The 15876-nt window shown below is 36.2% G+C and overlaps 1 protein-coding gene across 3 annotated transcripts in view; it reads left to right on the plus strand.

The window, feature by feature from the left end:
• The first annotated feature begins 813 nt into the window (after window positions 1-813).
• The window catches only part of LOC139971649 (uncharacterized), a 46191-nt gene continuing 31128 nt past the window's right edge, over window positions 814-15876 (plus strand). For 2 of the 3 annotated variants that reach the window (XM_071978311.1, XM_071978309.1), the window contains exon 1: window positions 814-972. The gene's annotated coding sequence lies outside the window, so the exon portion shown is untranslated. Of the gene's footprint in view, window positions 973-5755; window positions 6224-15876 lie in introns of those variants that run through there. The other variant, XM_071978310.1, reaches the window with a different exon arrangement.

The raw sequence follows: 15876 nt of genomic DNA on the forward strand, positions 1-15876 counted from the left end.
GTGAAAACAAGGGGAGGGGCGAGGGAGGTTAAACCCGTAATAACTGGTCAAATTCCTCCCTGACCGAAAGCAAAAATACCCCCAACTGAATCTTTTCCCCGACTGACGATCGGAGGTGCATGGGGACGGACACTTTATGCCCCCCCCCCAATCTTAATTAATTGCGCACGCCACTGACTTAAGTCACCTTATGATCAGTGGTATAGAATTTCGATTAAGAGAAAGAACACTCGACCCTTGCATGGCAGTACGCTATACTTATCGCTTTTTGAGCTTTATGTAGTTTCTTTTTCAACTTTTTTTTGAGTCCTTGAAACTTTAGTTACCTTTTATGTTATGAACTTACTTCTAGGCAAGTCACCCAACGTATAGAACCTGGGAGCGAAACTTAACTTAACTCAACCCAGGCCCCTAGATTGCATCGAGACTCTGACCGTGTTATCATGACAATATGTTTGTCAAATGTGTATCCTGAGTCCCACGGAAAGGGAATAGAAACTACACATGATCTTAACCAAAATGCCGAGAAGCGATCTTATGAACTTATTTACAGTAGTTATGAACGAATTATTCTTTGTTAGCAATGAACTTACTTTTATATTTACCCTACATCTGATTGAAAGTAACACAAAATGTGGTATTTGAACATACAAGTGGCTACAAACTTGCTCTTACGTAGTTATGAATTTACTAAGTCTTGCTTAGATACTCTACAGCTGATTGATAACAACAAATGTGTCACTTTTGAAGGGTGTTCACTTCTCTTGGTGTGTCAACACTATAAGTCATCATCGATTCATGCATGGTACTTGTACCAATTGCAATGTATATAGTAGCAACATGCTAATATACAAGGTCTCTGATGTCATAAATTTTTAAAGGACTGTCAAAGCGATCGTGGTAAACACAAACGAGATGTTGTTTCATGTTTTCATTGGCATCCTGCCGCCTCAAGAAACCTGGTAGAGGCAGGTAAGATCACAGAAAATCCTCAACTGCGAGTATCCATGCTGACTCAATATCATATTCAAATTATATGACAGAATAGGATTTTTCGTTGAAAATGAATCACTTCGAAAAATATTATTCGTAACTACACTGTGCAGTTTAACACTAGGCCGGTAATTACACCGGTAACGTTGTGTGTAATTTGTATTCTGCTGTGCTGTTGTTGCTTAGCCTAGGTAATACTAATAGTAACTTAGGCTAGCTTCATCATTTCACATACCACGCATTCCGGGGTCACTAGCAAAGTGACTCACGTAAAAAATTTCCTGAAGTTGATACAGTGTACTTGACCTGGATTTACTCACTAACAGTTAGGCCTAAGCCTACTAATTAGTTGAACACAGATTTTCATTTTGTCATTATAGGCTAGGCCTACACCTATTTAAGTTAGACTAGGCCTTTACTAGTACTTGTTCCTTACTTGAAAATTGGAACTACATAGGATAAGTGGCCATATTTTTTGCAGGAAATCCAGGGACATGATATCGATGTCCCCCCCCCATTGTTGGCATTAAGGGTCAGTACCAACACTACATTTAATTGGAGGGTTAGCAATTTGAGAATCTCTGAGTGTTCTATATTCAAGCCTAATAGCCTAAATGGTCAAGTTTTATCACACCACAGCCAGAAACAATGGTAACAGGAAGTATTATTCATCCATTAGTATAACATGATGCCTTTCATGTGAATTATAGGCTATGACACTATTCAGGGATCTGGGTTTCCTTTATCTTTGAGCCACAAAATTACACACAAACTTCACACTTGTGGTTGTAAATCACTAATAAGGTTTAAGTTGTTTCTACAAACAATAGTCAAAACAGATACAGTTGAAATTATTCAGGGCCTTTTAACAAATATGGATATATTTGTTGCACAATGCATAAATTCCAGGGACACTTTTAATGTGAGGATTGCCAGCACAGTCCTTACAGTACATTGACTTGGAGTTCAAGAGCAGTATACTGTAAGAACTATGATTTATTGTCATTCACACACGCTATGATTTATAATGCGCTCTGTAACAATGCTAACATCATCATAAAGTGGAACAGGTCTCCGATGCTGAAACTTGTTTTAGGACCCCGTTGCTAGAGGGCTTAAATGAGTCAAACTCCGGAAGAATAGTTCTGTTCCAGGAACAGCCCAGCCACCAAGGTTTTTTTTAATTTTTTTTTTAGCATAGTTCTCAACCCTGGAGAGTGGTGTTGCCAGGTCTGGAGCAGCCTCCCAGTATTTAAGTTTCACACCTTGTAGTATTTAAAGCCATTCTGTGTATATTGCTTGTCTTCTTACCCTTACCAACGCCTAAATACTTAACAGTCTGTTGTTTGGTTTAAAAATTGTTTTTGCTAACCTGTAGGAGCTCGATCAGGCTGAAACTCTGCAGTGAACATCCTTTTGAAGTTGGTCGAAGAAAAAAAATTCTTGAAAAGATTTGTACAGACAATTTGGTATACATTGCTTCAGTAAATTCTGCAGTGAAGATTTTATCACCTCTATTTTTCAACCGTCATTATCTTTACTTGTGCATGTCGCTTTGTAAAAGGGTTGTTGCTTTATGAGACTTTCCCAATAGTTATATATCTTTTATCTTTCGTAAGTTTTGTTCTCTTTCACAAATACGACAATCCATGCCGTCCACCTTCAACACTGCAGTGTTCAGTCAGGATAAGCTGAACCCTTTGCACAAACTGCAAAATATCTCTATCAAATAAGATACAATTAGTTTCTCTTTTCTGACGATCTGTTTTCCAACCAAGTTATTGGAAACAAGAGAAGCAACACCACCTCAGTAAAAAGACATCACAAACAGTACTGAAAGAAATTACATCACCATCAGGGCAGCTATGAAACGCAACTAGGTTTTGAGTGCTGGCCTACGGTATGTTCGTTTACAAGGCTTTACAGTTTAAGCGCATTACAACACTGTTACAGAGCTTACAGTAATTTTAGAAAAGAAAGAACAAAAATAGAAGCCATAGCACTATGTAACTGGTTCGGAAATAATTTCTGTGTCGCTCTCACCAAAATCTGTGATTTTTGATGGGATTCACTTTAAATTACTTGGTTTTTAAATTTGTAAAATAGCTCTTGCTTTGTGTTTGTGATTAAAATATCTCAATTTTGTTTCGGCTGCTTAAATGGGAAACGATATCAGGAGCAGAGCCTCTTTTGTGGATTTATGGACTATTGTTGCTGGAATTGTAGATATACCAGCAATATAACTTGTATGTAGATGGTTTAAGATCACAAGAGAACATTTGTACAGTATGAGCTGCCATAGCAAAGAACCAAAGCCATTGACCCCTAGATGTTATAGAGATGTTTTCATCAAATAAGTAGAAAAGGGTTATTTCATGGTTATTATGGCCTGACCAGAGAGACTTTGCAAAAGTCTAAATATGTGTTAAGTAAGTTGGCCTGACGTTAAATATGATATCATTGAACCTACTTACAGAAGGTACTCCTTGTACATGAATTTAAATAAACAAAACATGTTTTTTGTTAAATAGTTGTACTGGGTAGAGTTTTACCTCTCTTTATTCTAAAATGTTAAACTTTCTAACTATGTACTTACTATTGGAATGGTTTTCATTAAATAATCAGCTGTTTAGGTCTTATTTTACATTCAGCATGAAAATAATAAGAGAAAAGCAAAGGGGAAGTAAAAGATGCCATCACCTTGTAGCCCCTATGATGTCACACATTGACAAAATGTCTGTCCCTTACAGTCTGTGTAGTTTATACCATGGTACACAGTATCTTATTAAATAGAATGACATTTGTCTTAACATTTCAGAGGACTTGTTTCGTAACAAACAAGTAAAAGATAATTTATCCTTAATTTTATCCTCAATTTATCCTTAAAGGAGCATTCCATAGATACTTTTAAGCATAATTTGAAGAGCTGACTATCTTGAAAGCCAGAATAATAACATGAAATTTAAATATAGAAGCAATCAAATTTTCTTTCTTCTTGGACTATAATAACATATCAAGACTAGAATTCTGTCTTAAAAAATCCTCTCAATAGAGTGAACTAGATCTGCATATTCATCAGCATCTCTCTTTGTGATCTGTCCTTGTGGTAAGCATCTCTCTGTACATTGTGTTAAAGATAATCATAGGAAGCTATTTGTCTACTCTAGATATGTCCTGTATATACAGAGCTCTGCATCTTGTGTTGGGTTGTAACTTGGTGTCACTGTAGCCAAGCCATTTAATATTCATAATTTTCATGCATAACATTTACATACCCCTCAGTCTAATTAAGAGATGGAGATCTACAGTATGTGGTTTCAACCAGTGGTCTGCTAGTCTTCTTCTACAGTATATATATAGCCAGTTATGCACCATAACGGCCAAAACAGCAAATTCTGTGTCCCACTAATTTAATGTACATAATACCTATTTCTCCCCCCTCAAGTTGCAAATTATCTTTAAAGTGGCCGCCTTCATTTTCATCGTTGCCAATTTTTTTCGTGCAGAGTAAAATAACAGATTGTCCAGGTACGCCATCTTTCTGGTATTGGTCAAGAATATAGTATGATACCAACTGTTTATAGCAGATTGGCAGAACTCTACAAAACAAAAAATTGCAGCATTACGAGACATTTCAGTACCGCTTGTGCACAGTCGCAGCGATGCTAATCTTTTATTATTGTGGGAAAAAACTAAAATGAGTTGAACTTTGGAATATTAAGTACCTTGTCCTCTCAATAAACTGGATGAAATTTGGAGGCAAGGTGCAAACATATAGAACGACGGTAATTTTGAAGTTGTAAGTAAGTGCTTCGTCTTTAACATTCTTGAATTTATTGATGTATTTTTCTGTTTTCCCCAATTTATTCAGTTTTGAATTATAGTTAATCTTGATGAGATTTAATAGTCTCTCAAATGATACTTTCTAACAACACAAAGCGCAGGTTTTGACTCGGCTTCCAGAATCACATTTATAACCGATTGTGAAGTACTCCACAAAGACATTGTCAAACAATCACCTATTTTGTAATCCAGTGACAGGAGGAAATTTACCTCATACTGTACATACTGTCAAAATTAGTGAAAGTGAGATACTGTATTGATATTATTCAAGTTTTCAAAGTATGTTTATTTTGTACTTTAATTCAGAGACCAGTTATATAATTCATTATGTGCAGGGTGGGAGAAACTCTACAGGTTTTTTTAATTGCAATCATATTAACAAATACCTCTAATTGTATTTTGATTTGACTGTTGTTTGCATTTGATGCCACATCTTAACATTTGTAAAATTGTCCTGAAGGTAACAGCTGCATGGGGATCTAAGTAGATTTCGTCCATTCTGCAATGTAAACAGTATTTATTTTGTGTGTATTTTGTATACAGTATTTAAATTGTTCGTTGACTACGAAAAGGAGAGTGTAGCGTTAGAGCTGCAATTTTGTAATAGTTGAATAAAGAAAATTTGGAGTGCTTACCATTTAGGTAAATTATGCTTGAGTTCACAAGTGGAAATCATTTTATTCCATCATAATGTACACTTGTAACACAAATTTAGTACGTGACAAAAATGCGCAGCCGTTTAATCGCATTCGCAGAAATGACTCTTAACGACTTCTTTGACGGCGGCATTCTTTCTCTATGAATACATTACACGTCTGGGATTTTATTTCTCCGATATTAAATTCCAACCTATAACGTCTCTCAGGGGCTGATCAAGCTCCCAGCAGTGAATCATAAACTGAATGGTTTGAAGAACGTCAAAGCCAAGCACCCTGGCAGGAGGTTGACTTTTAAGCTTTTTGTCGTAAGTCTGTTGCCAGCTCGGTGAAGAATGCCATACTGTACATATGGCAGTGCAATGCAGCAGTCTGAGTTACAAGTAGTACTCGTGAGGCCTCTGAAACATGTGACTGCCGAGAAATGCCGAAGCGACTCTCTCAAGCATCGAGAGGTTGCAGTGTTTCTGCGGTTGTCATCATCGGTAGATTAGCTCAGTTTGCTGTGGACTCGTCCGTCACAAGACCGGGATTTTTATAGGATTACTGTACATATATACTGTATACACAGACGCATGCATGCAGAGTGGCACAACTTGGAATATCCCACACAGTGACTCAAATTTTAAATAGCAGGAGTTCTTCCAGGATACATGACTTTCTAATGTGCAAATCATTTTTTTATTTTCTACCTTTATCTTTCAAGATGACAGACTGTTTGCTTGTGAAGAGTAAGTTAGTGAATTATGAATTTGCAGTGCTTTTTAAAACTCTCCGTTGATGTAGATATGTGTGTATATATGTGTATATAAGCAGTAGTGCATGTCAAATTAACTGTTACATAGTTTAAGTTGATATTAGTATTATAATTAAAACAATGGAGTGTTTGTTTTGTTTTGGTTGATTGGTTGGTTGGTTTTGATATATATAGTTTAATGTTCATGTGCTATGTATTGTACACATGGTGCAAATATGGCTAAGAATATGGAAAGAAACACAACATTGGAACAACAGGACCTTTCAGTAGTTTATGTACAGCAGTATAAATTGCTTCAACTATAGAAATAGAACAGTAGGTTCTTTGGTGCAGCCTGAAATATATTGAAATTTCAAAAATTGTAAACATGTTATCGATTGTAATTTTCTGGTAAATATAGTTCTAAGGCACAGCAATCAATGTATTAGGATATGCTACTATTTAAAGTGAAACAAATGTAATTACCAATCGTATCATTGTATCTGCTAATTTCAGTAGCTTCAATGATACACCAAAAAGCATTCTTTACACAAAATTTATGGTATTAATATTGTGACTTACCAATGCAATACTGTACCAGAGCCATAACATTGAAGATTTGCATGCAAAATATAAGAATACAATCAATTTCAAAGAAATATATACTATAAGTAAGATTATAAAACACAAGAAAGTCACAAGAGTCACATAGAGTCACAAGAGTCACATAGAGTCACAACAAAGTCACATAGAGTGTAGACTGCATGAGAAGATATATCCACAGTTAGGTAGCATTGTTATAATTGTCAGGTGAGAATACTAGTTTCATGTACAACAATACAGACTCCAACTAGGAAAGGAGGCTAAAGATCTTTCAAGGAGGGATAAACTGAATGAGAGGATAGTATACATTGTTATGTTGTATTGTTATTATTGTCAGGTGAGGATACTAGTTTCATGTACAACAATACAGACTCCAACTAGGAAAGGAGGCTAAAGATTTTCAAGGAGGGATAAACTGGATGAGAGGATATATTGTTATGTTGTATTGTTATAATTGTTAGGTGAAGATAATAAGTTTCATGTACAACAATACAGACTCAAACTAGGAACAGAGGTTAAGGAGCTCTCAAGAAGGGATAAACTGGATGAGAGGATATACAGTGTCCATTGTTATGTATTACTGTTGTTATTGTCAGGTGAAGATACTAAGTTTCATCTGCAACAGTAAAGACTGAAACCAGGAAAGCAAGTCTGAAGTAGGGATACACTGGATTAGATATCCATTGGTACTTTAGTACTGTAATAATTCTGGGATGATGATACTAAGTTTCATGTACTTTACAATAGTACGACTCAAACCAGGGAAGGTCACGAGGAAGGATAGCCTGGATGACAGGATATACCTATTGTAACATATTTTTTAATTGTTGTGGGATACTGCGGTCTTCATATATATATATACCAAAAGCACATTGGCAAAAATCAGTAAAATATAGTGGTGATTATGGAAAGTTGTTTAAATGACATTAATTTGACTTTATCTACTGAATTCTGTTCACAATATGATGACAATTGATCACACTTATAAAACAGACTTTATGTTAAGGATGAATAGATAAACCAATAAAAAATAAGATCTGCTATATTTCTTGTTATTAAAATACAGCTGAAGTACCAATAGTCATTGGAGTTTGTTAGTAGCTTCTATTAATGTATGTACAGTAGAGATACTGTAGTCAGCCCTGATGAGAGGGGGAGGGGGGGGGGAGGTTCAGTCCCTGGGGTCAGTTTGGGTGGTCAGGAAAATACTTGGCAGTAGGATAAATATGGGATATGAAGAGTCCAAACTGGCTCTTTGTGACACAGTTGTCTCTGACTGTCGTAGGTGCAGAATCTACTAAAGATGATTGAAATATTCTGTTGTGGTTACAATACAATTGAGTCTTGTAGCGATGTACAGTAGTATATATGGAAAGTAGAAAGTAAGGGGAGAAGAAATTGCGTTGTAACAGGGATTTACAAACTGTATTTCTTTTATAGCTTCAGTTTGCATTGACGTGGGATTGTCAAAGTATCAGAAGCAGGATGTATTTATTCTCATCCACCAAAGTCACACCAATAACAAAGAAATGAGAGAATGAGTTTAAATGTCCCAAATGAATAATTAAAATGAATATATATATATATATATATATATATATATATATATATATATATATATATATATATATATATATATATGTATATATTTGGGAGATATCTCAGTTTAAAAATTATGTCTGGGAATCTGAGCCACTAGGAGGAAGTGTCTGCTTTGTCTTTGTTTATAGTAGGTAGAATGTTAACTGTGTTGACACTGAAACCAATATAATCATTAAGTCATGTTAGGAGGTTCAATATTTAGATTCAGCATTTGCAAAACCTCTCTGTTAGAGAATTTTTAAACTAAACATCTGAATAAATAAAAGAAAGAGATCGAAACGATTGAAGCACATGCGGCGGCCCGCTGATGTCATATTTAGGCTTGAGATATGAGATAGATGATCAAAGTATTACAGATACAGCCATCTTCTTCTAAAGCCAGAAAAAGAAGCAGAAAATTAGTGTAATTTTCTGTACATTTTATGGCCTGTTTTTGAACGCAAACTGTGGCATCAAAGAAAGGCTTTTGTGACCTTTCATCAGCATCTTTCAAACTTTTGACAGGTACAAGGTAAGGCTGTGAATGCATCTCAGAATTTGTCCTAAATGAAAAGCGAACCGTCTTATGTAAACTACAGTGCACTGATTTCCCTAGACTCGTGTCACCACATGAATACTCTAGCATACCCATGTGTAAATTAGTAATTGTACGGAGTAGTGTACTCTCTGTCAAAATAGAAGGTAGCATTCAAACTGATTATCATTTCAACCCCCAGATCCTTCGATGAGTCATAGTAAAAAGTTTCCTCTCAAATTAAGCAAATTTGATACTTCTCTGTTCCATGTTTTGTAAAAATAAAATGATGGTAGTTTGGTATTGGATTTGGCTCTACAGCAGCTTAATTTGCATATACAGCGGCAAGCATTTAATTATGTAAAACATGTTGATACCGTACAGTGCTCTTTGAAGAACAAAGTCTATTAATATCAGCTTTTAGATTTATAGCTTCTTTTTACTACATCCTTGAGGTATCATGCACAGTTTTTCAAAGGTATTGAATTTGTTTAACTGTTGAGCTGTTTTTTTCTCCGTACAATCTCAAGATCCTTATTCTAAATGGGTTGTAAATTACCATCTCCAAATAAAATGTATAAAGCTGATAACGCAAATTAATTTTGAAGGTTGGATTTATTCCTAGGGCCTACTCTAGAGTGTACTTAAGAACAGTATGATTATTACTGTAGCTAGTACAGTAGTGAGTAATAATTTCATTTGAGAAGTGACAAGTTGGTGAGTTGCTTTCATAATTTGGTAGAACATCATGTTACTGTATAAGTGGCTTGGGACTTCTAGTGCAGTATTTATAGAACGTTATAGATCATGTTGAATGTAAAGTACACAGCGGTATCGAATGACTTCGAAAACAGATATCCCACAGAAATTACGAATGTGACGTTAAACAAACCGATTCTGAAATGTATTTGAAAATACCTTGTCCTAAATTATACTAATTGGTAAAAGTTCATGTAGATGCAACCTTCTTCTTGAATGACATCAGGATAAGTATTGTTAAAAGGATGGGTTGCATTGAGCTGAAGGGAAGAGGGCGGTACCCTTAGAGAGGGTTATAGAGGGCGCAGTGCAAGAATGATACCAGTTCGTAGGCTATGGCAGATCGGAGTTTGTAGGTATAGGAGACAGGTCAGTGTTGCCAATCCTAAGATCCATGAATACCCAAACCATTAGAGTGGCAAATTGTATGACACTACAGTGATTAAACTTTCAGCTGCTGGTTGATTTGTGCATCTCTATCGCACTGTGAAGTTTGACATGACAGACGAATTGACTGTAATTTGTCATGTTTTTGTGGATATCTCTTTAAGAAATCATTTTAAAGTTAACTTTCCCATAGTCTTTTATAGAGATCTATGTTTCTCACATTTTGCAATTCATCATTTGTTTGAAAAAGCAAAAAAATAGTCAACTGAGTCAACATTTCGGGATATAAAAATTGCCTATGAATGCATAGTTTTAATGTCAATGACTTTCACATGGTTCATGAAAGATCATGGAATGGTCGGATGCTGTTCTAAATGTGGAAAACCGGACTAGAAGCATTTTGTTGTACCTACTGTATGTGCAACAAGAGTGGCACTCGTGACATGCAATCACAAGTTGGCAGTTTTACGGTCAATTTTGTTATGGAATTGTGTATTGTCCAGTAAGACAGTAATTCTTGGGGGTTGTCAGGTGGTTTGAGGAGAATTGAGGGTCCTTTTTTTATTTTCTATGTGTGATTTTGTCTGAGGAAGAAGCAGTTTATGTACAGTTAAAGAACTCAGTGATATGGTCCATTCTACATATTTATTTTCGTGGACAAGCAACTCTGTTGAGTGGAGAAAAGAAGCCTTAAACAGGGATATCATCTTACCATAGTGTAGGTAAGAAAAGCAAGCTGTATCACTATTAAAGTTAAAACTGATAAAAAAGGATTATAGTAACTATAGTACTGATCAACGTGGACTTCTAACTGTGAAAGACACTTTGATCCATTTAAACCCCATCATGCATTATTCCATTAGAAACACAAACTGTTGGATCCCTCCCTCTACAAATCATCTTTGGTAGTACTATTGTATAGAGTAAATGATCACATACGGTCTTGACTCTTGACGATGTAGTTTTTCCTCAAAAAGTTTGGCCCATTCGCAGGGATCAAGGGAATGAAATATTCAAGCCAAAATAAAGGTGTTCCATTCTTAGTTATTGTTTTACTCGAGATCAAAGCATGGGACCGATGAATGCTTACAACTCGCTAGATCTCTGTGAATATTACAGAAAAAAAGTACATCATGGTGATTGTATCGTTATTTACTACACAATACAATAGTACCGGGGAAAGATTGTTTACAGTAGATCATCGAGATTTGAATGCATAACTGGGCTCTGACACTCTTCGCTATGTTTGAGACTCTGCTGCTTTATGCTTTGTCCGTTAAACGGGATGAGTACTGGACCCAGTCTGTCAATTTCATCACGCAACCTCAGTTGAAAAGGTGTGAATGTTCAGTCGTTTCAAATCTCGGCAGAGGAAAATTTACAACAAAAGTCATGAAGATTGTGATGAGTGGTGCGATAGTCATGTATACATGTAACAACAGTGTGTGTACCAGTTGAGGGATAACATTTAAAAAAAATCTGTAACCATGGAAACAAGGTGATTTTGTCATTAAAAATTTTAGGCAAACTCATACCTGACCTGTGGTATATGGAAAAGAGCTTAGCAAGATATGGTCATGTCAGCTGTGAGGGGAATATCTGGATTAAATAAAAAGGACGTTTGGAACCAACTATCAAGATTTCAAAACTTACCCTCCAGGCGCCATCTATATAGGTGTCACTCCCTCGGAGTGTGCAGTAATCAAACAATGAAATTGTTTGCAACGATGGGAATATAAGTGACAGAAAAACAAATCATGGAATTGATCTACATTAATTCTCCATAGTTATGTTTATTAATGCTGTGTACACTCTTCTTCAAACTCTTGAATGACAAAGTAATAGTATGGTACTTCTACTGTACAGAGTTAGTGTGTCCTCAGTGAAAAGGATGGATGACAGTTTTTTTGGGCATATCATTGACATCAGAATACAAACAGTTGGACATAAATTATATTCCTCAGTCCCTATGGCAAGTGTACTTAATGCAATGCATGTAAGCAGTGAATGGTACATTTCACTGTGGTCTGAATCTTTGTTGATCTCGAGGCCTTTCTGTTGTTATTTACAGTGATTCTGCATCCACCAAACTTGTATACTACAACCTACCATTTATCCTTTTATGTAGAGATGGTTTGTCTAGATGCTAATAATGGCAGTTAATACAGGTCTGTCAGTGGTTAAGCTTCCTATTGTGTGTCCATCAGTACAAGGGAGAATGGAACTGTGAAAGGAACCCTACTGTACTTACCAACTTGGCGAGAAAGAGTCTCTTCTTTCATGATCAGTTTGAACTTTGAATATGTAGGCTATAGTAGTTGCTGTATCTAGAGATGAAGTGGTTAGATTTAAAGCAGCCTTCTTTTCAGGCTTACAACTTTACACTGAATAAATTTGTTTGTTTGGTTGGGTTGTATCATACAGACTGCTGAAGCATGGCTTCATCTCTGCAGCCTGTTCAGCCTGAGTCGTTTATTTAATGAATAACTGTAGAGTATGGCTCTTGAGTATCATGTTGAGAAATGGACTGTCCTCACTTTATCTTTTCAGACAAGAATGGTGCTACAATAAGTTCTGATTCTTCTCTGTACCATTTTTTATCTAAATGAAGGAATGTTTCCCACAGATGAAGAAAATTCTTTGCCTTTTTGTAAGATTAACTAGAATAACTTTTGTTTTACCTCTGGTCCATTCATTAACGAGATCTAATTTAATTGCTATATAGCACTGTAAGCCTTAAAGGAGATACAGTAACACTGTAAGGTTGGTTTACAAACCTGAAGATGCTGTACTCGATTAGAGTACAGATTAACGTTTCAACTTAGTCTGCAGTGCACTGCAAATTTGTCTGTAGGTTGGATAGATACGTAGAAAAGTGCATGTATGTAGTGGAGACAGGTAAGTAACTTGTCCTCATACCTTCTTTGCCTCCATTTTGAAGGTGTTAAGTGTTAATGTATCCCCCTCTATCTTCCACTGGTTCACGACTGTCCATTTGGAACTTGACACCAGCCGGTAGAGACACGAAGCGTGAAGCCTGTTCGCTCGGTTTAGATACGATTTCTTCCGAGGATATCAGCTGAGCTTCGAACATGTTGTCGTCTGCCGTGCCAAGTTATCATTGTGTTGGATCTAGCAGAAGGCATCTCAAGAATGCTGCGGTGTGTTTATCAAGTGATATTTCCATCTGTGATGATGATGCTATCCCCTCTCCTCTGACTGATGTCTGCTACTGCTGCTGCAATGCAACTCTCCCTTGTGTTCATGTCGCACTCAAAATCCTAGTATATAGGAGGCTGTTGAGCAATCAACTTGTGACGTTTATATTGCACATGTGCCCCCCTACCAGGCTGCTATGTGAATGTAGGTTATGTGGGTGTTAGACTGTTAGTATTGTAATTAATGTAGAGGAGCTACAGTATAGAATAGTGTGCAGTATATTAAACTTGATCTCATCTCAATATATGAGTAATGTCCTTTGAACTTATATCCACTGTTGCTCATTATTAGACGGTTAATAATTGAGTCATGTGTGGAGATCATGTAGAATGTATGTTTCAGTACACGTACAACTGTTTTTGTCGACGTCCCACAGACTTATCAAAAAAGAATACAGCTGAAAATTTTGTTGTTGCAAAATAATGATTTTTAATCCCACGTAGATGTATCCTTAAATAAATAATGTGCAGTCGTCTGTTGCATATGTAAACAAGTCTGTTGTCTTTGTCTTCTACAGATTGCAACACAGACTTGGACAAAGTAGCACTGTACTCTGTAATATTGTAAAACATGATATTACAGTAGGAATGTTTTTATGTTGCCTTGGGTCACAAAAGTAGAAGGAAAGTACAGTAGACCACTTTAAGATGACTTAAAATATTGTGAGGAAATGTTAAGCTCTATCCGTAACATGATCCACAATAGATAGAGCTGTTACTGTGTTTGTAATGTGGTACTAAATCTTGCAAGGAATATTTCTTTCTAGCCTTGGGTCACACAAAAAGAAAGGTAGGCCTACAGTAGACAACTTTAAGATGACTTAAAATATTGTGAGTAAATGTGAAGCTCTATCCATAACATGATACACAATAGATAGCTGTTACTGTGTTTGAAATGTGGTACTAAATCTTGCAAGGAATGGTTTTGTCTAGCCTTGGGTCACACAAAAAGAAAAGTACAGTAGACAAATTTAAATTAATGAAAGTATTTACAGAAAATGTAGTCAAGTATCAAACTGTCCATGTCATCGTCTACAGTAGATGACTATATTAGTTTTAGCTAAGATTGTAAATCTTGCGACCGACAAATCATTCTGTCCAGCCATGACTCATACAATTTAAAGTAAATGTAAACATACTTGACAAGTAGAGTTGCCCATGTCATCATGTACACAGTAGACAACTAACTTACATCGTTAGTGACTAACTGTAATTTACTAACTGACGTCGTTAGTGACTAACTGTAATTTTGTCTCGCTGAGAATGCTGCTGTCTAGTCACAAGTGCAGAAAACAGTTAATGTAAACGATCACCTAATTATTCCGAGCCAATGTATAACAAATTACTCTTTGTGTGATCATCCAAGGTATACAACTGTTAGACTGTTAGTATTGTAAGAGATGTGTGAGGAGTTAATACAGACTTTATTAGGATTTTGTTTAGCACTCATATTGTAATGCTTTTCTTCATCTTTTACTACCAATTCTGTTACAGTGAGCTGCCTGTAATTTAAGCAGATCTGGCTTCTTTAGCTCCCCTCCACTTTTTTTTTGTCTTTATTTTTACCTGTACTTGTTCCATCCTTGCAGCGACGTAGCCAGGAATTTGAAAGGGGGGGAGCACTTTTTGCGATTGATATAGGTTTTCAAAGTTGTAGGCACGACTATCTGAGCGGAGCGCCACCATCGGTTGGCGCGGAGCGTACAAGAAAATTTTTGGTTTTACAAACCCACCAGATGGCCGGAAACGGCCCTTCCCGAGTGTTCATTCTGGTTCCCTGGCCTCTTGCTAACTTGAGACACCTCATTCAATATCACTTTTAAACCCCAAAAAACAAACGAGTTAAAATAGTACGTAGTTCAATACTACATAATGTATTAAAATTAGCAAGGTACACGTACAGAGTAGTCTTACTTTTCAACTTCTGATACTTGTAGATACAAAGATAGGCCAGAAATGTCTTTGATACAACTATAGCCAGTATCTTTGATACAACTGTAGCTAGTAAATGTTTAAGTTAGCCTAATAAGAGAAGGCGAGAGCTATCCGACGATTGCCATCTGATGCAAATTTCTCAACTGTTTTCTCAACTGAAATATTATCTGCGTAAACGGGTTCTTAACTACATGTTAAAAAACTGACAAGATCGGATCCTAGTCTTTTTCGGCGGGTAGAGTGTTGAATGAAACGGCACGCGATAGAAATGACAGCCTAGATGACAGAAGAATAGGTCACCTAATTTAGCCATATTCTTGCTACGTTCATTTCAATAGTTTTTGCTGTCTATAGACTCTTAAACTCGTCCAGCAAGCTTATCGATTTGAATTATGGGTGTTTTTAAAAAAAAGATAACTTGGCCAACAAAAATGTAGGCCCGGGCCAACAGTGCAACATACTGGCTACGCCCCTAATCATATGATATCATTATCAGCAGATTTTGTTTCCTGTTTGAATTCCTTTACATTTTCTTTTACATATTATATCAGAAAGACAAACATAGTGCTCTTTTACAATTTTTCCAGTAGGATGATTCTTGTTTATTGTCCAATGTCTGGACTTTAATAC

The sequence above is a fragment of the Apostichopus japonicus genome, chromosome 8 (assembly GCF_037975245.1).
Source record: "Apostichopus japonicus isolate 1M-3 chromosome 8, ASM3797524v1, whole genome shotgun sequence".
In the NCBI taxonomy this organism is placed as follows: Eukaryota; Metazoa; Echinodermata; class Holothuroidea; order Aspidochirotida; family Stichopodidae; genus Apostichopus; species Apostichopus japonicus.